The following is a 26,348-nucleotide window of genomic DNA, read 5'->3' on the forward strand; positions in this document are numbered from 1 at the left end:
TATCCATACCAGTACAAAACTGGTATGGATAGTAAACCCCACATTGACAGAAACCAGTGCCTGTGAAAACAATAGCTATTCGAACACACCTACTCTGTTTTTGTGATTCATTAGGTGTTTCACTTGACCCATATATTTCATCTATTAGTACTGTTATTTTTATAAGTTATAAAGTCAACCTGTAGCTTTGATATATAAAAATGATAGAATCTGAAGCGAGACGGTGAATGAAATATTCTTGCTTTGTACGATATCAAGACAAAATATTCAACTCAAACACGCCCTAACATAAAAAGGTGCACTCGATTTTCTCTTCTCGATACCATTGTTACCCATTTTTTGGAATATTTTCTTGAGTCACATAATAGAAGGGCAGACACGAAAATTACTGAACTAATAGATTGATATGTTTTCCGTCCGTGGTAATTTTTAAAAAGAAATCGGAGGATATGCATTTTCTACATCCAACTTGAAAGATACCCATATTGTCGACCTGCTATCTAATTGTTCTGCTTAACTATGTACTGGATAAATTGAAAACTTGCAAATGATGTTTTTAAAATATAACACTTCGTTATTGAGAAGAAAAATGTTTCTATTAACTTTTTTTCTTTTTTGTCACTATAGTAAACATTACAGTACACATTTATCGCCTTCTCTAACAAAGAGCTTCGATTCTTTTGTTGTATTTCAACCGTGTTTCCGACTGACATGTATTAGTAAACCTATCTGCTAGTAATGCCATGCAAGAAGCTATGACAATACCTGTAGAATTAAGAATAGCAACAGGAACATTTCTTTCTGCGTTGTCCTGCACTGTCGAACCAGAGAAAATCAATCTTAAGCAATATCCAACTGCTAAACGAAAATCTCAGTATTCAATTCAAACACAACGGTAGCGAGGTAGTACTAGACCTTATCCAAGTGATAATTAATTCAAGCACAATTGGATTACTGGAACACAGTTGTGACAATTCAATCCTAATGGACATAGAATTTCAATCAAGGAGACTATGCTTTCTACTACACACAATCAGGTCGAGAATTCATCGAACATCAAGTTAGCTTGATAGACACCGTGAGCGTGGGTTACGCCACACTCTACGGACACAACTACGAAGCGATCTCAACATTAATGCAAAATGAACGTGGATTTCGCCACACTTGTTAACTCAACCATAGTCCATAACGCCTTCTAATGCAAACATATACGTCAACACAACAATAGCGTGGATCTCCCCACACTTTACTAAAGAGGCTAAATATATATCGTTTATCAGAGAATAAGCGTGGATCTCGCCACACTTTACTGAAGAGGCTAAATATATATCGTTTATCAGAGAATAAGCGTGGATCTCGCCACACTTTAATGAAAGTTCGGCACGGGTTACATTAACGTCTGTAGGTCTATAAATGACACTATGGCTGCTTTAAACGCAAGACCGTATAAAATATATATACAAATTTATTCACAAGTTTACAGTTTGAAAGCTAGGGGAAGACTGCTCCAGCAACAGTTTACAAAACATAAATTAAGTCAAAGATAAGGGTATTAAAACATTATAAAAAGGTTCTCATAGAAATATATACTATTGTCCAATCTTATGTAATAATAAGCTGATCATTGTCCTCCGGCTTAACTTTATAAAATAGCGATAATTGCTTTTGTAGTTCGAGTGTTAGATACATGTATTATCTCTCACACTTTTGACAGCCATCGGATTAAGTTGTAAAATAGTAAATCTATAATCTCTTTGGATATTTGAAATAAGAAACATTATATCTAAGAATAAAGAAACATTTAAAACAAGAAATATTCAACTTAAAACTAAAACGAGAGTTCATAGAAATATCCAATCTTAAACGAGAGTTCAAATTGATATTCAATCTAAAATGGGAGTTCATATAAAGCACTTTTCAAAGTATGGTAAAAGTTCCCGATGTACTTTTCTTCCGGTTATACTTACTACAACTCAGCATAAAGTCCTATGAAGCAGTAAGCGTGGGTACGTGGCCACACTACACTGTATACAGATAAAAGTTGACTATTTTAAGTAAAACCAGCAAACATGCAGAAGAACGATTTCTGCTGATCATATATATATATACATGTAAATAAACTGTCAATATCGAGGAAGTATTTTAAATTTTAAATTTCATGAAGTTGAATTAGCTCATATTTTTATGCCGATATATATGTATATACAAAAAAAAAGTAAAATCACAAAAATACAAAACACTTTTAATATTCCTTTTAATGATGATAGATGTCTACCTGTGTGACTTTTATATTCTAAAAATTCAGATATATGTACTTTTGAACTGGTGGTGGAATACTCATTGATTGAGGTGCTCCTTTATTGGAGGAAGTCATGCAATACAAGTTACAAGATAACCGTGTTGATTAGGTTCTCTGATCTCTAATGATTAGGTGTGTCACTGTGAAGATAATAAACACATACAAGTAAACTCGCCCCGGTAAACAAACAAAAAGGGTTCCTTTGAAGAAAAAAAATATATATTGTATTTGCAAAAATGTTAAATAAACTTGTTGTTTAGTTTCAACTTTGTAATTTATCAGGAACATATATTATTACCAGAATATATGAACCCAATTGAGAAATCTACACAAAGTCGGAAAAATTTCCATTCATTTTATTTCATTTGCAAACGTTAAATTATTGATCGAATTCATTACAAAATGTGGCATCCTTAGAGATCAACTATAGTTTTAACCGCGTTTGTCTACTTTTGCAGAATATTCAAAAACATAATGAAACTCGTCCTCAATCATGTCAATAGGATAAACATTTAATACAAATGAAATTTTCTCTCTGATTAATCTGCCATCTACCAGTTTCAAAAGATTTGTTTGTGTTCAATGTTCTAAATCTACAAAAAGAATCACATGAAAAAAGAATGTTGTTGCTTAGAATTCAAAAGTAGGCTTCACAAGTTAGACATTTGTTTTGCATAGTTTATCGTTTTTTCATCCTATTTTTCTAGAAACTCCTGATAGACTTACATCTGGGAACAGTTTATCTAAATATGTCAATATATATGTTCCTGCTTTCATACTAGTATGTTGGGTTTTTTTTATGTTTTTTTTTAGAAAAATCCATGAAACTAATTCTTGTCCAGTAATAAATACATTTCTTGAAATATTGAAATTCTGAAATATTACTTAGTTCTTATCTTTATTGCGAAAGCCTATTTTTGAGGAAAAAAAAACAAAATAATTTCAAATTTTACGTAGTAAGATCTATAACCCTATTAAAAAAATTTGAAGCAAATTTTGTTTTGTATCGTAATTCATCGTAGGACGACGACTTATATAAAAATCAGTCCGTTTTCGAAACATTTTTTTTTTACATAAGAAGCTTGATGCATTCGGACCTAGTATAACAGCTAGGCCTTGAACGCATTTAGATAAATTCTGAAAAAATAATTTATATTTGTTTTCCATTCAGTTTCTGTCATTCATCGTATTTGGGTACTGATTTATCTAATTATCAAAATTAAGTTTTTCATTTTCGTAACACACTCCGTGCGTGCAGTACGATACGAAAAAATGTCTACATCACGGTGGGTAAGGTTGTCCTACAAGAACACTTTCTGTACTGGTGATTTGGTCCTGATTGGTGCTGGTGAATATGTAAAAAAAAAAGACGATAATGATGACTGTTGACGTTTTCTCGCATAAGAAATGGAAGGAAACAGTTCTTTTGAGAATTTTTTTATTTTGTTTCTTATGGGTTTATAGGCCAACAAATTAAAAATGTGACATTGTAAAATGTTTGGTAAGCGTAACACAAAAGTGCTCATTTTAAGAAAATCTTGAACTTAATAAAGTCACAAAATACCTAGGAATAAAGTTAAGGGAAAAAAGTCACAAGAAAAAAGTCACAATATAATTTAATATGTTTGGATAAAATTCAACTGGAGTTTTTGTATGCATAGAAAACAAGCCGGTGAATGTGTCCATAGTACACGGATGCCCAACTCGCACTATCATTTCTATGTTTAGTGGATCGTGAAATTGGAATAAAATCTCTAATTTGACATTTAAATTAGAATCATCATATCATAGGGAACATGTATACTATAAGTTTCAAGTTGATTGGACTTCAACTTCGTAAAAACCTACCTTGACCAAAAACTTTAACGGTTGCCTGAAATTTGCACTATCATTTTCTATGATCAGTGGACCGTGAAATTGGGTCAAAACTCTAATTTGGCATTAAAATTAGAAAGAGCATATCATAGGGCACATGTGTACTAAGTTCAAGTTGGTTGGACTTCAATTTATCAAAACCTACCTTGACCAAAAACTTTAACCTGAAGTGAGACAGACGGACGAACAGACGGACGAACGAACGAACGCACAGACCAGAAAACATAATGCCCCTCTACTATCGTGGGGCATAAAAATCTTAATAAATTGAAGGATTATTATCTTCAAAAATCAAAATAACATGTGGTCAAGCCATATACTGAATTTCTAACTTTGACTGAAATCAAAGGGAATTGTTGCTCTTAAATACAACTCGCATCTCCTTCTTAAGAGAAACAATACAAAAATAATTCCAACAAAGCATGTATCTGAAATACACCAGCATGTATCGGTTTTATAATTTCCAAAGCTAAAGAGCATAAACTGAATTAGAATATGTTCATATGTCCGGGATCGGGTGTTTTAAAGCTGGGGATTTCAGGATTTACCCTTTCGGGATCCGGAAATTCTTATTTGAATTTCGGGATGTCGGGATTTAAATTTATCTTAATTCGGGACCCCGGGATTGCGTGTTTTTAAGCCCAGGATTTCGGGATCAGGACTCCCTCAATTAAGGGATGAAAATAAGTTTGACATTTGTGTTACGATTTAAAAAAACTATCAATTTATTAATTTAAGTTGCAGTATGAAAACAATATTAGGTCAATGTCATAAAAATATAAACTTTGTTTGTACTCGGCGCAAAACTGGGGGCGAGGCTCGCCCTTCCCCAGTTTCTCGGCCTCGTACAAAAAAGTTTATATTTTTCTGACATTGACCTAATTTTGTATATTTAAGATATTAAATGCCCTTACATTGATGATTCTCTTCGTATTGATTCTCGCTTGTAGCCCGCAAATTCTTAAAGTTTTATAAAGAATTAACGTTGTGTCCACTTGTGTCCGCCTGTATCCCCCTATTTCATAAAGTTTTATATAGGAATAGCACTGTGTCCAGCTGTGTCCACTTGTAGCCAGCAGATTTTACAAATTTTATAAAGAATTAACGTTGTGTCCACTTGTGTCCGCCTGTATCCCCCTATTTCATAAAGTTTTATATAGAAATAGCACTGTGTCCAGCTGTGTCCGCCTGTAGCCCCCATTTAATAAAGTTTTATATGGAAATAACGTTGCGTTCCCTTGTGTCCGCCTGTATCCCCTATTTCATAAAGTTTTATATAGAAATAGCACTGGGTCCAGCTGTGTCCACTTGTAGCCAGCAGATTTTATAAGTTTTATATAGAAATAACGTTGTGTCCCCTTGTGTCGGCATGTATCCCCTATTTAATAAAGTTTTTTATAGAAATAGCACTGTGTCCAGCTGTGTCCACTTGTAGCCAGCATATTTAATAAGTTTTATATAGAAATAACGTTGTGTCCACTTGTGTCCGCCTGTATCCCCCTATTTCATAAAGTTTTATATAGAAATAGCATTGTGTCCAGCTGTGTCCGCCTGTAGCCCCCATTTAATAAAGTTTTATATGGAAATAACGTTGTGTCCCCTTGTGTCCGCCTGTATTCCCCTATTTCATAAAGTTTTATATAGAAATAGCACTGTGTCAAGCTGTGTCCACTTGTAGCCAGCAGATTTTATAAGTTTTATATAGAAATAACGTTGTGTTCCCTTGTGTCCGCCTGTATCCCCTATTTCATGAAGTTTTATATAGAAATAGCACTGTGTCCACTTGTAGCCAGTATATTTTATAAGTTTTATATATAAATAACGTTGTGTCCACTTGTGTCCGCCTGTATCCCCTTATTTCATAAAGTTTTATATAGAAATTGCTCTGTGTCCAGCTGTGTCCACTTGTAGCTAGCAGATTTTATCAGTTTCATATAGAAATGACGTTGTGTCCCCTTGTGTCCGCCTGTATCCATTATTTCATAAAGTTTTATATAGAAATAGCACTGTGTCCAGCTGTGTCCGCCTGTAGCCCCCATTTAATAAAGTTTGATATGGAAATAACGTTGTGTCCCCTTGTGTCCGCCTGTATCCCCCTATTTCATAAAGGTTTATATAGAAATAGCACTGTGTCCAGCTGTGTCCACTTGTAGCCAGCAGATTTTATAAGTTTTATATAGAAATAACGTTGTGTCCCCTTGTGTCCGCCTGTATCCCCTATTTCATAAAGTTTTATATAGAAATAGCACTGTGTCCAGCTGTGTCCACTTGTAGCCAGCATATTTTATAAGTTTTATTTAGAAATAACGTTGTGTCCACTTGTGTCCGCCTGCATCCCCCTATTTCATAAAGTTTTATAAAGAAATAGCTCTGTGTCCAGCTGTGTCCACTTGTAGCCAGCAGATTTTATCAGTTTCATATATAGAAATAACGTTGTGTCCCCTTGTGTCCGCCTGTATCCCCTATTTCATTAAGTTTTATATAGAGATACCACTGTGTCCAGCTGTGTCCGCCTGTAGTCAGCAGATTTTATAAGTTTTATATAGAAATAACGTTGTGTCCACTTGTGTCCGCCTGTAGCCCCCAATTTCTTAAAGTTTATATAGAAAAAGCACTGTGTCCAGCTGTGTCCACTTGTAGCCAGCATATTTTATAAGTTTTATTTAGAAATAACGTTGTGTCCACTTGTGTCCGCCTGTATCCCCCTATTTCATAAAGTTTTATATAGAAATAACTCTTTGTCCAGCTGTGTCCACTTGTAGCCAGCAGATTTTATCAGTTTCATACATAGAAATAACGTTGTGTCCCCTTGTGTCCGCCTGTATCCCCTATTTCATAAAGTTTTATATAGAAATACCACTGTGTCCAGCTGTGTCCGCCTGAAGTCAGCAGATTATATAAGTTTTATATAGAAATAACGTTGTGTCCACTTGTGTCCGCCTGTAGCCCCCAATTTCTTAAAGTTTTATATAGAAATAGCACTGTGTCCAGCTGTGTCCACTTGTAGCCAGCATATTTTATAAGTTTTATATAGAAATAACGGTGTGTCCACTTGTGTCCGCCTGTATCCCCCTATTTCATAAAGTTTCATATAGAAATTGCACTGTGTCCAGCTGTGTCCACTTGTAGCCAGCAGATTTTACAAATCTTATAAAGAATTTCGTTGTGTCCCCTTGTTCACAGAAACAACTCTCCATCAGAGACAAATTTCCATCACAGACAACTCTCCATCAGAGAAAACCGTCACCCAGAGACAACTCTCCATCAGAGACAATTCTCCATCAGAGACAACTCTCCACCAGAGACAACTCTCCATCAGAGAAAACTCTCCATCAGAGACAACTCTCCATCAGAGACAACTCAATCAGAGACAACTCTCCATCAGTGACAACTCTCCATCAGAGATAATTCTTCATCACAGACAACTCTCCATCAAAGACAACTCTCCATCAGAGAAAACTCTCCATCAGAGACAACTCTCAATCAGAGACAACTCTCCATCAGTGACAACTCTCCATCAGAGATAACTCTCAATCAGAGACAACTCTCCACCAGAGACAACTCTCCATCAGAGAAAACTCTCCATCAGAGACAACTCTCCATCAAAGACAACTCTCCATCAGAGACAACTCTCCATCAGTGACAACTCTCCACCAGAGAAAACCGTCACTCAGAAACAACTCTCCATCGATGGCAACTCTTTTTATACAGTAACAACTCTCCATCAGAGACAATTTTCCAACAGAGACAACTTTCAATCTGAGACAACTAGACATCAGTGACAACAGTCCGCAGAAACAACTCTCCATCAGAGACAACTTTCCATCACAGAAAACTCTCCATCAGAGACAACTTTCAATCACAGACAACTCTCCATCAGAGACAACTTTCAATCACAGACAACTCTCCATCAGAGACAACTTTTCAACAGAGATAACTCTCCACCAGAGAAAACCGTCACTCAGAAACAACTCTCCATCGATGGCAACTCTCCACAGAAACAACTCTCCATCAGAAACAATTTTCCAACAGAGACAACTTTCAATCTGAGACAACTCTCCATCGCAGACAATTCTCCATCAGTGACAACAGTCCGCAGAAACAACTCTCCATCAGAGACAACTTTCCATCACAGACAACTCTCCATCAGAGACAACTTTCAATCACAGACAACTCTCCATCAGAGACAACTTTTCAACAGAGATAACTCTCCATCAGAGACAAATATCCATCACAGACAACTCTCTATTACAGACAACTCTCCATTAGAGACAACTCTCCATTAGAGACAACTCTCTACCAGAGACAACTCTCTATATAACTCTCTATCAGACAACTCTCCAACAGAGACACCTCTCCACAGAGACAAATCTCAATCAGAGATAACGCTCCAGCAGAGACAACTCTACATCAAAGACAACTTTCCGTCAGAGACAACTAGTCTGTATACAAGGTTTACAAGGTCATGGCTGTTATGACTAAATTCGTTAGTTCTGTACTGATCGATACTTTAGTGTGAGAGAACAAGATTTATTTGTTTTGTTTTTTGTATTTTGTTTTTTGTTTTTTGTTTTTTTTTTGTGGGGGGGGGGGGGGAGGGGGTGTTGAAATTTTTTTTCAGTAGCTGAATATACTCTTATTTCGGTGCTTTGTGTCATTTGTCTTAAAGTAAGTTGTTTTTGTGTCTCGTACCGGTCTTTTGAATTTATCCTATTGCAATTGCACTTGTAGCCAGCATATTTTATAAGTTTTATATAGAAATAACGTTGTGTCCACTTGTGTCCGCCTGTATCCCCCTATTTCATAAAGTTTCATATAGAAAGTGCACTGTGTCCAGCTGTGTCCACTTGTAGCCAGCAGATTTTACAAATTTTATAAAGAATTTCGTTGTGTCCCCTTGTTCACAGAAACAACTCTCCATCAGAGACAAATTTCCATCACAGACAACTCTCCATCAGAGAAAACCGTCACCCAGAGACAACTCTCAATCAGAGACAATTCTCCATCAGAGACAACTCTCCACCAGAGACAACTCTCCATCAGAGAAAACTCTCCATCAGAGACAACTCTCCATCAGAAACAACTCAATCAGAGACAACTCTCCATCAGTGACAACTCTCCATCAGAGATAATTCTTCATCACAGACAACTCTCCATCAGAGACAACTCTCCATCAGTGACAACTCTCCATCAGAGATAACTTTCAATCAGAGAAAACCGTCACTCAGAAACAACTCTCCATCGATGGCAACTCTTTTTATACAGTAACAACTCTCCATCAGAGACAATTTTCCAACAGAGACAACTTTCAATCTGAGACAAATAGACATCAGTGACAACAGTCCGCAGAAACAACTCTCCATCAGAGACAACTTTCCATCACAGACAACTCTCCATCAGAGACAACTTTCAATCACAGACCACTCTCCACCAGAGACAACTTTCAATCACAGACAACTCTCCATCAGAGACAACTTTTCAACAGAGATAACTCTCCACCAGAGAAAACCGTCACTCAGAAACAACTCTCCATCGATGGCAAGTCTCCACAGAAACAACTCTCCATCAGAGACAATTTTCCAACAGAGACAACTTTCAATCTGAGACAACTCTCCATCGCAGACAATTCTCCATCAGTGACAACAGTCCGCAGAAACAACTCTCCACCAGAGACAACTTTCCATCACAGACAACTCTCCATCAGAGACAACTTTCAATCACAGACAACTCTCCATCAGAGACAACTTTTCAACAGAGATAACTCTCCATCAGAGACAAATATCCATCACAGACAACTCTCTATTACAGACAACTCTCCATTAGAGACAACTCTCTACCAGAGACAACTCTCTATATAACTCTCTATCAGAGACACCTCTCCACAGAGACAAATCTCAATCAGAGATAACGCTCCAGCAGAGACAACTCTACATCAAAGACAACTTTCCGTCAGAGACAACTAGTCTGTATACAAGATTTACAAGGTCATGGCTGTTATGACTAAATTCGTTAGTTCTGTACTGATCGATACTTTAGTCTGAGAGAACAAGATTTATTTGTTTTGTTTTGATTTTTGTTTTTTGTTTTTTGTTGTTGTTTTTTTTGGGGGGGGGGGGAGGGGGTGTTGAATTTTTTTTTCAGTAGCTGAATATACTCTTATTTCGGTGCTTTGTGTCATTTGTCTTAAAGTAAGTTGTTTTTGTGTCTCGTACCGGTCTTTTGAGTTTATCCTATTGCAATTGCATAATTTTAAAAGTTTGTTCTTATGTTGTACTATTACGCCGCTGTCCCAGTTTATTGAAGGATTGTGCGTTCACAAACATGTTTTACCCTGCCATATTCTTTTAATATGTGACTGTGTTAAATCTTAAAAGTGGTTGTCGTTGGTTCATGTCTTTTGACTCATATTTGGTTTTTGTAAATTGTTTTGTTATATATAATAAGGCCGTTATAGTTTTCGTTTGAATTGTTTCACATTTTTGATGTCGGGGCCTTTCATAGCCGACTATATGGTATGAGTTTTTGTCATTCTTGAAGGCCGAACGGGTGGATTTGATTGCTTAAATCCACTTCATTTGAACTCTGTTGGATTGTAACCATACCAGACCTCCCTTTTTCTATATTATCTACCTGACTTTTGAACTTGTGCTTTCCATAACTTTCATGGAATATTTGTCACTGGACTTTAAAAATAATCAACCATCAATCAATCAATTTAAACACGTGATAAATCTATCTATCTTCTTATTTCCGCTCTCAGTCACAACTTTGACTAGTACGTGCTGTTGCATGCGTGGCTTATTTACAATTTAAAAGAAATAAACTTTTCAGTAATATTACGTTACATTGGTGAACAAAAAAAAATAAATATATAACAGTGATTGAATTAATATCAAAAAGAAGATGTGGTATGATTACCAATGAGACAACTATCCACAAGAGACCAAAATGACACAGACATTAACAACTATAGGTCATCGTACGGCCTTCAACAATGAGCAAAGCCCATACCGCATAGTCAGCTATAATAGGCCCCGATAAGACAATGTAAATCAATTCAAACGAGAAAACTAACGGATTGTTTTCCTATGTATATTTCTTGGTAAAACTGTGTACATGGTATGCAGTGTTTAGAACATTTGCGAAAGAGCAGATATAGAAATATGCTCTTTGAATTCGTCAACTGTTGTACAAAGGATTGCTGAGGTTGGAAGTAGGATCCATTGTACTATTATATGCGCATAAAATGAGAATGTGTATAAATATTTACTGGTCTGAATTTGTTTATATAGTGATTGGTATGCTTATGTCTTGTTCTGTTGTCTGATTTAATGAGAAGATCTTTAGGGTAGATTACTAAATGTTGGTGTATAATTTTATAGAAAACCACTAGTCTCGTCTGTATTCGTCTCAGTTCTAATGAAGGCCACTGTAGGTGTTCGAGCATATTTGAGATAGAGCTGGTATTGTGGTATCTATGACATGTATAGTGGGCAGCTCTTCTCTGGACCATCTCAATTTGATTGTTTTGAATTTTTGTTGTGAGGGTCCCAGACACACTGAGAGCTGTACTAAAGCTTAGGTCTCACTAACGAAATGTATGCCCTTTCTTTTATTTGTTTGGGTGATTCTTCTAGGTTACGTTTTATAAAATTTAGTTGTCGATTTTCATTTGCTGTTCTATTATTAACATGTTTATTCCATTTGAGATCTGATTGGTTGGTTAGGCATAAATATTTTGTAGCTGTTTCAGTTTAAGAATGTGGGTTTTTTTTGTGTGTCGGATTCTTAGAATGGAACATTTGTCTGGATGGATTAATGACATTAACCAGTCCTTTTCTCATTGTGCCGCTGAATCTAAGTCCGATGATTTTGAATATGAATAATAATGATGGTCTGGTAAGAGCTAAAAAAAATGGCAAGCTAAGCGACAGATCAATTGAAATCGGAATAATAAATCAGTAAAAAATCCTCCTGCCCCCTCGCCTCCCCAGAATATAAATAGTCGTACCCTTACTGTTATTTTCCGTGTAGTTTTAATACTCATCCAGCTTATCGTCCCTACAGGGATGTTCTACTAATGGATACCATGAAAACGTTTATCACACAGCTCACATTCTATTATATATCTGCATTCATAAATTTATTAATGCTATTTAGACTAAACGCATCATGTTTGTTATGCATGTGTCGTCTAAACTATATATGTAAAAGGAAGAGGTAGAAGAGAGACAGATTTTTCCAATGCAAAGAAATACAAACAGATATTGACCTCTTCTGGCTCACTACCGAAGACACCAAAAAAAAACACGCCCATCTATAGGAGGGTCACGTGGGTGGGGTTAACAGAATAGAGAATAATGGACAAAATATAAAGAATAGACAAAAATAGACAAAAAAAGGATATAGAATAATGAGGTGTCAAAATATAAAGAATAGCAAAACATGGGCAAAAAGTAAGAAAAATTACAGAATATAGAAATGAAAGACCGGCTCATCCAACTTCTCAGCCGCCTCCATGATGCATTTTATTTGGGCTTTTTTTGAACGATCAGCTGTTCAATATTTAATACTATGAAGCAGTTAGTATACTAGACTCAGGGGTGGATCCAGGATTTTTGAAACTGAGAGGGATATTTCCAAAAACGGAATTTATATACCGTCGAGCGGAGCGAGCCGATTTTTTTTTTTACAACTTATTGTAAAAAACCATAGTAGTCTCAGTAAAAAACAAATAAATCGTGAGTAACATGAGAACTCTTTTTTTTCGTTCAAAGGGGAGAGTGTACGACCTCTACGTCAACCTGGATCCGCCACTGCGACTACAACCTTGTCTGATATATTTATCATGAGATTTTCCGGAGAAATAAGTCCTGAAACGAGTTGTACAATATATGCGCACCAGATTTCGCGCCCCCTGTCAAAAAAAGTCTGTTTCCTGTAATTGTGAAAGAAATGGAAAAACAGACGATTTTGTTAAGATATACTTTAAGATATAACCAAGATATTGAGAACACAGAAAAGTAAGTGAAAATAAAACAGACTTCAATCGAAAAAAAGTTGGTTCTTCTAGAACGACAGTCGACATGCAAAAAAATATGAATTTATCAAAATTTATCGTTACCAGTATATAACGACTTATTTACTATGGTTATGAAAAGAAATAAACTAGTTTTGTTTACTTTTTCTAAAAATTGTGATCGCATAGAAGTTTTCATATCAATTATTAAACTTTACGAGTTGTCTCCACTTAACTAAAACTATTAAATTGGACTGTTTTCTCGCTAATCATTGCTAATGTAGCACCAAGAAACAAGAAGAAAACAAATTGAGGGTAAATAAATTATCAAGAAACATGCATTAAAATCATTCTTTAAAGTGGTGTTTTTTAAAAATGTATTGGAGCAACCATTCAACTTAAAAAAAAAAGGGGGTATGGGTTTTTGTCAGAGTCCAAAATTTTTATTCGCGTAAGGCCTGAATAGTTTTATTTAGTTTTTCATGTTTTTCAACGCTATCAATCAAATTTTTTTTTTCGAACTTTAACACTATAAGGTATGGGGAAAATCTGGATTCAGAATAATTTTTTTTTGGTCATCTGCTTGAACAGAATATTTTTTTTTATCAAGTTGAGGATCTAGGAAAAAACCATACCCCCCCCCCCCCCCCCCTTGAAGTTTAATGGTTGTTCCCTTAACTGGATATTTCAACGTAAACTAACTGATTGAGTTATGCAATATCATAATAGGGAATGTTGAGTTTTTTTCATAAAAGGAGAATGTCATAATATGAAAATTAAAGATGTAGTTTGAATGCCAATGAGACAACTCATATGAAGGGGATGTCAGCAAACATAGGCAACGGTAAGAATTCAACAATGAGAAAAATCCATACCATATACATTGTAGTTGGCTTTATAAAGGCCCCGACATGAAAAATGGGGAACAATAAATTCGAAGGAGAAAACAAACGGCCTGAATTATAACAAAACAATTTATTAAAAACAAATACATGTATGATTGACAGAAATGAACAGGGTTGTGGATATATTTGTTGTGAGAACTTGTCCCTAGGCAAGTAAAACTAAATTTTACTTGTCAAGAAAAAAGCTACTTGCCCTGAATTTCCCAATAGATATTGAAGTAATTTATTGTAAGCTTGTATGATTCTTAATTTGACTTAATTTTTAACTGTATCACAAAAAAAAGTATGTTTGTGATATTTGTTTATGCGTATGAATAAATGATGTATATGGTTAACTTCAATAAGACAGAAACCCAACAGCAAAACAACCAAAAGACATGTGAAGGGCAATTTTGCAATGTTTTTTGAATGATAGCCAGTATACATGGTATAGATAGATCCATGATATTTTATAAGTTTGGAGACCAGCGAAGAAATGACTAATTAATACATGTATTTATAATAAATGATTAAGTCTCCCATAAATTGTGCAAAAATTAAATTTATTTCAGAAGTTTCTTTACCATGTTTACTGGAGAGCCAAGGGCAGGGAAATATGTTAAGGGCATCCGATACTGTGAGTTTCTCGATATAATGTCATTTTTATAATTTTGAAATATATTGTAGGCCTTGGTGAGTTATGAAATAAAACACAAAATAAAACATAGGTCACATGCAGTGCTTGTTTTCGAGAAAATTGAGGCTAAAAATTGGGGATTTGTGCAATTTAAAAAAAAAAGGCAATGTTATAAATTTTTTGGAGCAGATGTTCTACGTTGTAAATTATTTAGATCGGGTTCAATTTGAAGCTGTGATAAGTGACAATAAGGAAAAAAATAAATCACCAAGTTTTAATCACTGAGAAATCCGGTTTTGTTGATACGAATTAAAAGTTAACGTCATTTGGACAGTACATCAAATTTGACGCACATTGTAATTCGAATTAGAATTTGCATAAGGATGTAAATTTTTTTCGAATGTTATTAAAGTAATTCAAACGTTAGTTAATGTGAATCGAATTCGAATAACGTGTGAACTCAGCTTTATCCTGCAAAAGGAACTTCTTTTTTTTTACATAAATTGCAGCACATAAATAAGGCCGTTCCTTTTCTCGTTTGAATTGTTTTACATTGTCATTTGGTGACCTTTTATAGCTGACTATGCGGTATGGGCTATGTTCATTGTTGAAGACCGTACAGTGACCTATAGTTGTTAATTTCTGTGTCATGTTTGTCTCTTGTTGAGAGTTGTCTCATTGGCAATTATACCACATCTTCTGTTTTATGTGGTCAGAAAACAAAAAAAAATCTTATGAAGGAGAATCTTCAATTTGCTAAAGGATGCTTTTGTCCAGACAGAGAAACTATAATTTTGAAATTTTTGATTTGGCAAAAACAATTTAATTAATAGCGAGAGGACTGGATATATTATGATTAGTTGAGATCAAAGTCCTTCTCTCATAGCGTAATTTTATTGGTATAAATATATAAAATATCGCACGTCCATTCCTCTGACTGTCTTTCTGGTCCTTCTGGTTAATTTCATTTTTCAAGTGTGCCAACTTTCTGTAAAACTGAGATCGTATGGACACGTTAGAAAATCAGTGCATATCAACTATTAAAAGAGTTATAACTTATGCGATTCAGAAACATTAATTATATTAGAAATTGCATTGTATTTGCTGTCATTCTGTCATTTCTCTGATATATTTATACAAAAATATAAAGGAAAAATAAACAGCTGCGCTACGAGCGCATGATACGTCCGTCGTGTTATGAAAAAAAAATTAATACAAGTTTTTAAAATAACACGGGGGAAGTCATGCTAAGTATATCCTGACTCATTTATTATTCTTGCTCAATAGGAAGTTTATGTATCACCAAATATTTTATATGATCCCCAAATTGAAGCCCAATAGAAATTCAAGAACTCAAAAATGAATTAAAGAATCATCACGTAAAAGGTATACAGATCTTAAGAATAAGGTCTAAATTAATATATTGTTTGTTTCCCCAATCCCTACCCTGCCAAGCCAGGTGTGGGTAGGTAGGTAGGGAAATAATTTTATTTTTTCCAAAAAGCTTGAACAATATCAGACGATCCGGCAAGCCTGAAAATGGAAATTTAATAAAATAATATTTGACTTAGTTTTGACAATAAAATTTTATGAGTAGCACCGTTTTTGAAGGATTGGTTGGGATTGGGGAAACAAACAATATTTATTGATTTCTTGTGCCATAATAAAATGTCAGAAATTTGGATCCGGACCAAATCATTGATGATGAATGATAATAAAAATACATGATATTTGTAACACCAAAAGGGTCAGTCGTCTTGAGGTTGCTCACTATACGATATTTTGTGGAAGATCTCATAGAAACAATAATGTATTTTATTTCTTATGATAGTATTGGACTGTTATTCTGTTAGAATCAAATGCACTAATATTAATGGCGTAGAAGTTAGCATGCGGAAGAAACAGAAATTGGAGCATCGAAATTCCACATTACAATTCTTATTACGGAAAATTACACGCATTACGTCCCGCCAAAAGTGACGTTTTGCGGGAATTCAAACGCTTAACGTCGCACCAAGAGTTAACTCCTTTGAAACTGTATTGGATGCCCTTAAGCATGACTTTTCAAATTCTCATTTGTCCTGAATATGGATGAAATATTTGCCACTGGACGTTAGGCAACCAACAATCAATCAATCAATCGAATTCTTGTTTTCATTTTTTTCATATTCTCTGTATTTCTCCCTCTCCGTTTTTATGCCCCCCACCGTAGCAGAAGGGCAATACGCTGTATCCTTGTCCGTTCATATGTATGTACATTCTTGTATGAATTTTAATTTTAGTTTCTTGTGTACAATGTATAATTTGGAGTTAAGTATGACGTCCATTATCACTGTATACATATACATATTTTTTAGGGGCCAATTGAAGGACACCTACGGGTGCGGGGATTCTCCCTACATTGAAGACCCATTGGTGGTGTCACTTTGACCCTTCTAGAGTTATGCCCCTTTACAAAAGCTGAATTTTTTGTTTCCGTTCTCTAACATTTGTCTGCTCTATGGTTTGGTTGTTGTCGCTTTGACACATTCCCTATTTCCTTTCTCAATTTTATGTACATCCCAAAGTTGGTTTCCATTCTCTAATTTAAGTTTGCCTCTACCAAATTTTATGAAACTTATAAAAAATGCCTATTACCACAAAATACAGATCTAGTTTAATTTTGGTGGTGTCACTTTGACCCTTCTAGAGTTATGCCCCTTTACAAAAGCTGAATTTTTTGTTTCCGTTCTCTAACATTTGTCTGCTCTATGGTTTGGTTGTTGTCGCTTTGACACATTCCCTATTTCTTTTCTCAATTTTATGTACATCCCAAAGTTGGTTTCCATTCTCTAATTTAAGATTGCCTCAACCAAATGTTATGAAACTTATACACAATGCTTATTACCACAAAATACATATCAAAATTGATTTTTTGTGGTGTCACTTTTACTGTTCTAGAGTTATGCCCCTTTACAAAAGGAAAAAATGCTGAATTTTTCGTTTCCGTTCTCTAACTTAAGTTTGCCTCAACCAAATGTTATGAAACTTATACACAATACTTACATGACTTAGTTTAAACATATTTATTTATAGTGGATTGGGAAACAAGTTTTTCAACTTATATTAATCCTTTTCCACTTTGCGGGTGCGAGTGCTGCCTTGTAGTGGCATAATACAATAGCCTACTCTTTTTTCAAAATCTACAAGGGTGTCTTTAACGTGCAAGAGATATGGCTCTCTCTTAACACGGGTCAGCCATTTATCATCCCCTTCCGACGGACTATCATCGTTTCCTCAAGACCATACTCGCAAATGGTGTCAAGGGAGAGCCAAAAATCAGTCCCTGAAATTTTCATCCTGGAACGGGAATCTTACCAGGAACCTTTGTGTCAGTAGTCTGATGCACTAACTTACATGACTTATGACTACAAGACTCAGATTCCATGGAGATTTTTTGGCCCTGCCCCCTCAGTAATGGTCTATTGACGTTAAAACTTTTGCTTAGTTTACATGTATTAGTTTGTGATTTGGTCAGTTCAAGCGGAACCATAAGTGGTAGACCAATGTTAATTGGTATGCAAATACATGTATATAACCATTAGTGGAAAGCAAAATTATATCGGGATGAAATATCATCTTGGGCAAAAAATGTGACAGAAGTTGTTGTTATTTTTTATCAGAAGGAAAACTTTTCACTGTGATATATTATCCATTGCCATGAAATTATATCTGGGAAGTTCAAATAATTAATATTGAATAGTTAAAAAAAATAAATCTTTGCAAATACTATATGTACTAATAGTAATAATAGCGCTTGTGAATATACGCTAAATTAGTAAATAAAAAACAAATAAATTTATGTATTATAATGGGAAATAATTTCACAGATTATAATTGAAAATTATATTCTGAAATATTAAAGTGAATATCATTCTTTTAAAAAACAAATATCATGAAACATATGAAGCAAACCAGAAGTAATTTCACAGATTTTGGTGAAACATTTATAATTATGATCAGGTATATATTAATTGCGAGTACCTTACATAGTAGAAAATGGGACTCTATTTCACAAGGTTCTGTGAAATATGAAACAGTAAATATATAATGGTAAACTCTATCCGCATAAGGCCGAGAAAAAAAGATCGATGTTTCCGGTAACCCGACCTACCCTGTTTTTTAGCCCGGACCCTAACTTTTTTATTGGATCTTCAAAAAAAAATTAAAAAAATTGTATCAACCGACCCCGTTTTTGACACAGGCTTCTGATAGATGACATAATATTTTTTTCTCCCTTGCTTCTACTTGCATAGAAAGCCAGTAAAACATTTTATTAATGTCAAAAGGTATTCCAAATAGGTTAAAATCCAAGAAATTTGCACAGCAGGTGCTTCAAAAACATTGCAAATGGCACACTTCCGGTTTTTGAAACTAATTAAGGATCCGGACTTGGAATAACCATGATAATTTTCCGGATTTCATTTACGATGTCAAAAAAAAAAAAAAAAAAAAAAAGAATTCCGACCTTCCGACCCTATTTTTCAAAATGATGTTACCAGAAACACATATCTTTTTTTTAGACCTAAGACAGATGGAATGTCTCTCCTCTGGATATAAAATCTTCCTGTGAAATACCATGTCTGGAAAAAAATAACTGACAAATTATCTCCAGGATAAAATATAACATAAACCGTTACAAAAGCAAGTCTCATTTTCATGGCCCCGCAACTTGCGTTAATTTTCTTGACTTGAGACAGACGCATGCATGTCTAATGTGTTTATAACATGTATAAAGGGGGAACTATTTTATTTTAGAATTGAAACTGGGACTAGATTTGTTATTTTTCAGCACAAACAAAATGTTATTTATATACTCTTTTTTTAGGTCTAAGAAGTAGTGAACGCTGAAGATAAGAGAACAGAAACATAAAAACAATAATGTCCTGCTAGATATATATATGTGGCCTACATAGATCTGTTATATAGAAAGGAGGAAAGTGATTCAGGTAAATTGTGTCCTGTTAGATATATACATACGGCCTACATAGATCTGTTATATAGAAAGGAGGAAAGTGATTCAGGTAAATTGTGTCCTGTTGGATATATACATGTGTCCTACATAGATCTGTTATATATAAAGGAGGAAAGTGATTCAGGTAAATTGTGTCCTGTTAGATATATACATACGGCCTACATAGATCTGTTATATAGAAAGGAGGAAAGTGATTCAGGTAAATTGTGTCCTGTTAGATATATACATACGGCCTACATAGATCTGTTATATAGAAAGGAGGAAAGTGATTCAGGTAAATTGTGTCCTGTTAGATATATACATGTGGCCTACATAGATCTGTTATATAGAAAGGAGGAAAGTGATTCAGGTAAATAGTGTCCTGTTAGATATATACATACGGCCTACATAGATCTGTTACATGTATATAGAAAGGAGGAAAGTGATTCAGGTAAAGTGTGTCCTGTTAGATATATACATGTGTCCTACATAGATCTGTTATATAGAAAGGAGGAAAGGGATTCAGGTAAATTGTGTCCTGTTAGATATATACATGTGGCCTACATAGATCTGTTATATAGAAAGGAGGAAAGTGATTCAGGTAAATTGTGTCCTGTTAGATATATACATGTGGCCTACATAGATCTGTTATATAGAAAGGAGGAAAGTGATTTAGGTAAATTGTGTCCTGTTAGATATATACATACGGCCTACATAGATCTGTTATATAGAAAGGAGGAAAGTGATTCAGGTAAATTGTGTCCTGTTAGATATATACAGTACGCCCAGAGAGTATGTAATTGTGAACTCTAATCACCGATTTCCGTGTGTAGCGGATTGACACCGCGAATCACGGATTATACTCCAAATTTCCTCCAAAGATTCTCTCCCAACACCGCGTGGCTGTTAATTGGTTTATTGCCCATCGTATGAACTGAAAATTAATGACGCGTGACAACATCATCGGATTAGCCAGATGCATTACCTTTGTACATTTAATCGATCTTGATTGCACCTGTGTTCTTTAAAATACGGTATTTAAATGTCCTTTCATTGTCAGATAAAAGTGTGACATTTTTATTCAAAATAAGATAATTATTTTTGTATGTATATGCCCATGTCATTGTCTTATGACAGGCAACGTACAACGTATAAAAATACGAATAAAACACTTATTTTGTATTTTCATTATAGTCCGATCCGGTCATAATTTTTGTTTTTTCAACAAAGATGATTTTACCACAATCAGAACCTTTTATGACCTACTCAGTGAGCAATATTCGTTTCATTAATAGTTCAATATTATATAATTAATATCAACTGGCTTAAATCAAAATGATGTTTTTACGGTTATATGTATGAGCAATATTCGGTTCATTAATAGTTCAATATTATATAATTAATATCAACTGGCTTAAAACAGAATGATGTTTTTACGGTTATATGTTCAATCTAAATTAAACCCAAGAGTTAATTTATCAGATCAACAAGTGAACTCTGTTTAACACTTTCAATTTATTTTGAAATGTAAAATATTATGTTTCACTACCTCGGTAGATTACCGACTTGACATATTTGAATTTAAAAAAGAAACTGTAAAGTGACAAATAGTTTTGTATGTATGCAACGTGGCAGCCCTTTATTCATAAATACTGAGATACATTCGCCACCTAGACACAACACAATAATCACAACCTTATTTATTTATATGGAGTCGGATTGGAGAAAAAAATCATGTGTTTTTTATCCGTAATGATCTGTTATTGATCTTTAAAATTATTTAAAATGCGCAATCCGTCCGTATTTTACTGCTTGTTAAAATCCTCGGCGAAATATAAAAAGAAGTATTTCAACAATTTATAAAATAGAATATTAAAATGAAATTATATCGTATTTCAAGAAAGAAATATGTAAAAAAAAAATTGGATCGGATTTTTACGATATCGACAAATTTTTACAGAGGATCTCTACCAACGCCCATCAGGAACTGAACGACATGCATCCTGTTTTCATCTACCATTAATATATAGTGTTGACTATGGACGTATAAATAATGTCAGGTTTTATGTCCTCTGTTGACTGAGAAACGTAAAAATTAAAGACTGATGTTGGTTTATTCAGAAAAGGAATATAATTTAGAATCCGGTTAATCAATTGCAAAAGGACCTTCTAGAGCCTCAATCTTAACGCACACACATTTATGTAAATTTTTTACAAAGCAAGTTTAAACCTTGAATGAACTTTCCCACGGTTATCTAGAAAGGTCACCTGAGTTTACTGTTACATGATACTATTTCCCGCCAAATAAAAATCTCGTGGACAAAATTGATGTCACTATTTTTAGCATTCAATATTGTGAGCGGAGTCAAGGTCAAGTTCAAGTTCAACTACGCACTGTTGATCACTGAGATGCGTATCTTTTTCCCAAAGCAATTAATTGCTTTAAAAATATTTAAAGATCACTCTTCTAAATACAACACAAAAGTTTACATTCATTGTGCGTAGGTAAATGAATATTATGCAACGACGAGTTGATGCAGCTATAGAAGTAATCCTGTTGTAGCCGAAATGTATTATTTATCCTAAAGTAATGCTAACAAACCGTGAAGAGAAAATGCCGTAGACTTATTAAGCATAAGGAATGGTGAATAGTATTTTCTTTTTTTCTTGCATATTGCATATACAAGTTTTAAAACGTTATTTTCTTTCTTTCTCACATTTTATACCTTCAGCGTTAATTTCCGTTTATTTTCACGCAAGTATGTCTCTTTTCGTAACTTAAGTTATATAAATTACCGATAAAATAAATCGAGATCATAATCAAGTATAGATTTTTTTTTATAAAACTTTAATGCAATTGTAAGCATTAACAACAACCTTTTGCTTTTTAAAACTTTTATTTTGTAATCGTAAAATGGAAATTGCGTAGACTTATTAGCATAACAGATAGTGAATAATACTTTCTTTTTTACTTGTGTAAACAATTTTGAGACCTGTAATTTTTCTTAACACTGCCCTAATTTATTCAGCGTTAGTCTCTGTTTATAGTTACACAATTATATCTCTTTTAGTAAATTAAATATTTATTAACTGATAAAAAACGGAAGTCAAAATCAAATATAGTTTGTTTTTAAAACTTGATTTAAATGTAGAGAGTCAGTGCAATTAAAAGAATTAACAACAACGTTTTGATTTTTATTTAATCTTTCAATTGTTTCAAGCAATCAGATATAAACTGATAATTAATAGACGGGAAATGCAATTGTTTAATAACATAAGAAATCTCGCATACCTTGACTGTCGCTTGCCGGCATAGATCAGAAGGATTAGGGCAATTAATTACCTGGTGTGACACCGTGTCACTCCAGACTGGGAGAGATGTCGCTAATACAATAAACAAAAGGTAACGGATTTACGCGAAAGTCGGAGGGAATACTCCCAAATTTATCCGAGAATTTAGGGAGTGATGTCGGAGTTTCCTGGTGTTACACCAGGAAAAAACTTGGTGTATGGAGTATGGGATGGCTTTCGCGAAAACTGTACTGTACATGTGTCCTACATAGATCTGTTATATAGAAAGGAGAAAAGGGATTCAGGTAAATTGTGTCCTATTAGATATATACATACGGCCTACAAAGATCTGCTATATAGAAAGAAGGAAAGTGATTCAGGAAAATTGTGTCCTGCTAGATATATATATGTGTCCTACATAGATCTGTTATATAAAGAGGAGGAAAGGGTTTCAGGTAAATTGTGTCCTGCTAGATATATATATGTGTCCTACATAGATCTGTTATATAGAAAGAAGGAAAGTGATTCAGGTAAATTGTGTCCTGTTAGATATACATGTGTCCTAAATAGATCTGTTATATAGAAAGGAGAAAAGGGATTCAGGTAAATTGTGTCCTGTTAGATATACATAGATGCCAACCATTACGATTTTTGCGTAGTTTGTCCGATTTTGCGATAAAACTACGCTATTACGGTCAAAGTCGAATAGTTACGGATTACCAATCATCGCCGTTCAATTTTGTAAAACACGGATTTTTGTCATTAATTTTCCGTCCTGGTCCGGTATTTAGAAAACGCCAATTTAATGCTTCCGGTTTCTCGGGAGTTATCAAACTATTGTTGAGTAACTAACTGACTTCCAAAGAGGCAAACTTGCATTATGAAGTAACTTTCACCCTTTCTCTACTTCTCCTTGACAAAACGAAAATGTACTAGTCGAGAACATCTGAACAATAAATGAATGGAATACATACTACAGACAAGATGTTAAACGACACATTTCGTGCACATCACTTTGCAAGCACATGTCGGTCCTTTTTATTGGTAAATGCACGTTTATGAATGATTACTGAAAACTTTTCAAAAATACGAAAAATTTGATAGTTTGTTACTGATTGTGTCTGAAGGGGGTTGGCATCTATGGATATATATATGTGTTCTACATAGATCTGTTATATATAGAGGAGGAAAGGGATTCAGGTAAATTGTGTCCTGTTAGATATATACATACGGCCTACATAGATCTGTCATATAGAAAGGAGGAAAGTGATTCAGGTAAATTGTGTCCTGTTAGATATATACATACGGCCTACATAGATCTGTTATATAGAAAGGAGGAAAGTGATTCAGGTAAATTGTGTCCTGTTAGATATATACATGTGGCCTACATAGATCTGTTATATAGAAAGGAGGAAAGTGATTCAGGTAAATTGTGTCCTGTTAGATATATACATACGGCCTACATAGATCTGTTATATAGAAAGAAGGGAAGTGATTCAGGTAAATTGTGTCCTGTTAGATATATACATGTGTCTTACATAGATCTGTTATATAGAAAGGAGAAAAGGGTTCAGGTAAATTGTGTCCTGTTAGATATATACATACGGCCTACAAAGATCTGCTATATAGAAAGAAGGAAAGTGATTCAGGAAAATTGTGTCCTGCTAGATATATATATGTGTCCTACATAGATCTGTTATATATAGAGGAGGAAAGGGTTTCAGGTAAATTGTGTCCTGCTAGATATTTATATGTGTCCTACATAGATCTGTTATATAGAAAGAAGGAAAGTGATTCAGGTAAATTGTGTCCTGTTAGATATACATGTGTCCTAAATAGATCTGTTATATAGAAAGGAGAAAAGGGATTCAGGTAAATTGTGTCCTGTTAGATATATACATACGGCCTACAAAGATCTGATATATAGAAAGGAGGAAAGTGATTCAGGTAAATTGTGTCCTGTTAGATATATACATACGGCCTACATAGATCTGTTATATAGAAAGGAGGAAAGTGATTCAGGTAAATTGTGTCCTGTTAGATATATACATGTGGCCTACATAGATCTGTTATATAGAAAGGAGGAAAGTGATTCAGGTAAATTGTGTCCTGTTAGATATATACATACGGCCTACATAGATCTGTTATATAGAAAGAAGGGAAGTGATTCAGGTAAATTGTGTCCTGTTAGATATATACATGTGTCTTACATAGATCTGTTATATAGAAAGGAGAAAAGGGTTCAGGTAAATTGTGTCCTGTTAGATATATACATGTGTCCTACATACAGTCAGGGGTATTACTTAAACAAGTAACAATTAAAATTACCTATACAAGTAATGTTGAAAACGAGGCTAATTTAAATATAACTTATATAAGTTATTTTTCTGAATATTATTTTTATATGTGTCCAATAATACAGATTTTATTAGCTTTAGATAATTTTCACAGTCATCTGATTATTTTTCCCTTGATGATATAAATCTAATTCTTCCGAAACACTAATTAACTTTTTGACGCACCTATCTTTCATACCGACGCTTCTGGGTCAAAGATTGGTCTCTTGGGACAATAACATTTTCAGTTTCCTCTAAAATCTTGAAGGTAGACTGATATAAATAGATAGATACTTGTGAATAAATTAAGACCTGAAGTTATTTATAATTTGTAACCCAAATCAATTGCATGTGTGCCTTAGATAAGTGTTATTGCTATTTTTTTCAAAAATGTATAAAATAACGTATTCAAGTAATATTTTTGTCATTATTTTAAAAGTAATCCTTTATCTCCATACTCCTCTCAAATCTGATAAATTCTTTATTTTATAATATAAAATGTTGTTTAAAATCATTAACACTACATTTAGTCGATGTTTCTATTGAAAATAAAAATAACTCTATTAAGTAATTTTATTATTTTCAAAAACAAAAATTACTTATATAAGTAATTAAAAAAAATAACTTGTTTAAGTAACACCCCTGACTGACATAGATCTGTTATATAGAAAGGAGAAAAGGGATTCAGGTAAATTGTGTCCTGTTAGATATATACATGTGTCCTACATAGATCTGTTATATAGAAAGGAGAAAAGGGATTCAGGTAAATTGTGTCCTGTTAGATATATACATACGGCCTACAAAGATCTGCTATATAGAAAGAAGGAAAGTGATTCAGGAAAATTGTGTCCTGCTAGATATATATATGTGTCCTACATAGATCTGTTATATATAGAGGAGGAAAGGGTTTCAGGTAAATTGTGTCCTGCTAGATATATATATGTGTCCTACATAGATCTGTTATATAGAAAGAAGGAAAGTGATTCAGGTAAATTGTGTCCTGTTAGATATACA

The 26,348-nt window shown here is 34.1% G+C and overlaps 1 long non-coding RNA gene across 1 annotated transcript in view; it reads left to right on the forward strand.

The window, feature by feature from the left end:
* LOC134701869 (uncharacterized) overlaps window positions 1–26,348 on the forward strand; it is a 537,736-nt gene that overhangs the window by 487,107 nt on the left and 24,281 nt on the right. The gene's annotated exons all lie outside the window — the stretch shown is intronic.

The sequence above is a fragment of the Mytilus trossulus genome, unplaced genomic scaffold (assembly GCF_036588685.1).
Source record: "Mytilus trossulus isolate FHL-02 unplaced genomic scaffold, PNRI_Mtr1.1.1.hap1 h1tg000358c__unscaffolded, whole genome shotgun sequence".
NCBI lineage: Eukaryota > Metazoa > Mollusca > Bivalvia > Mytilida > Mytilidae > Mytilus > Mytilus trossulus.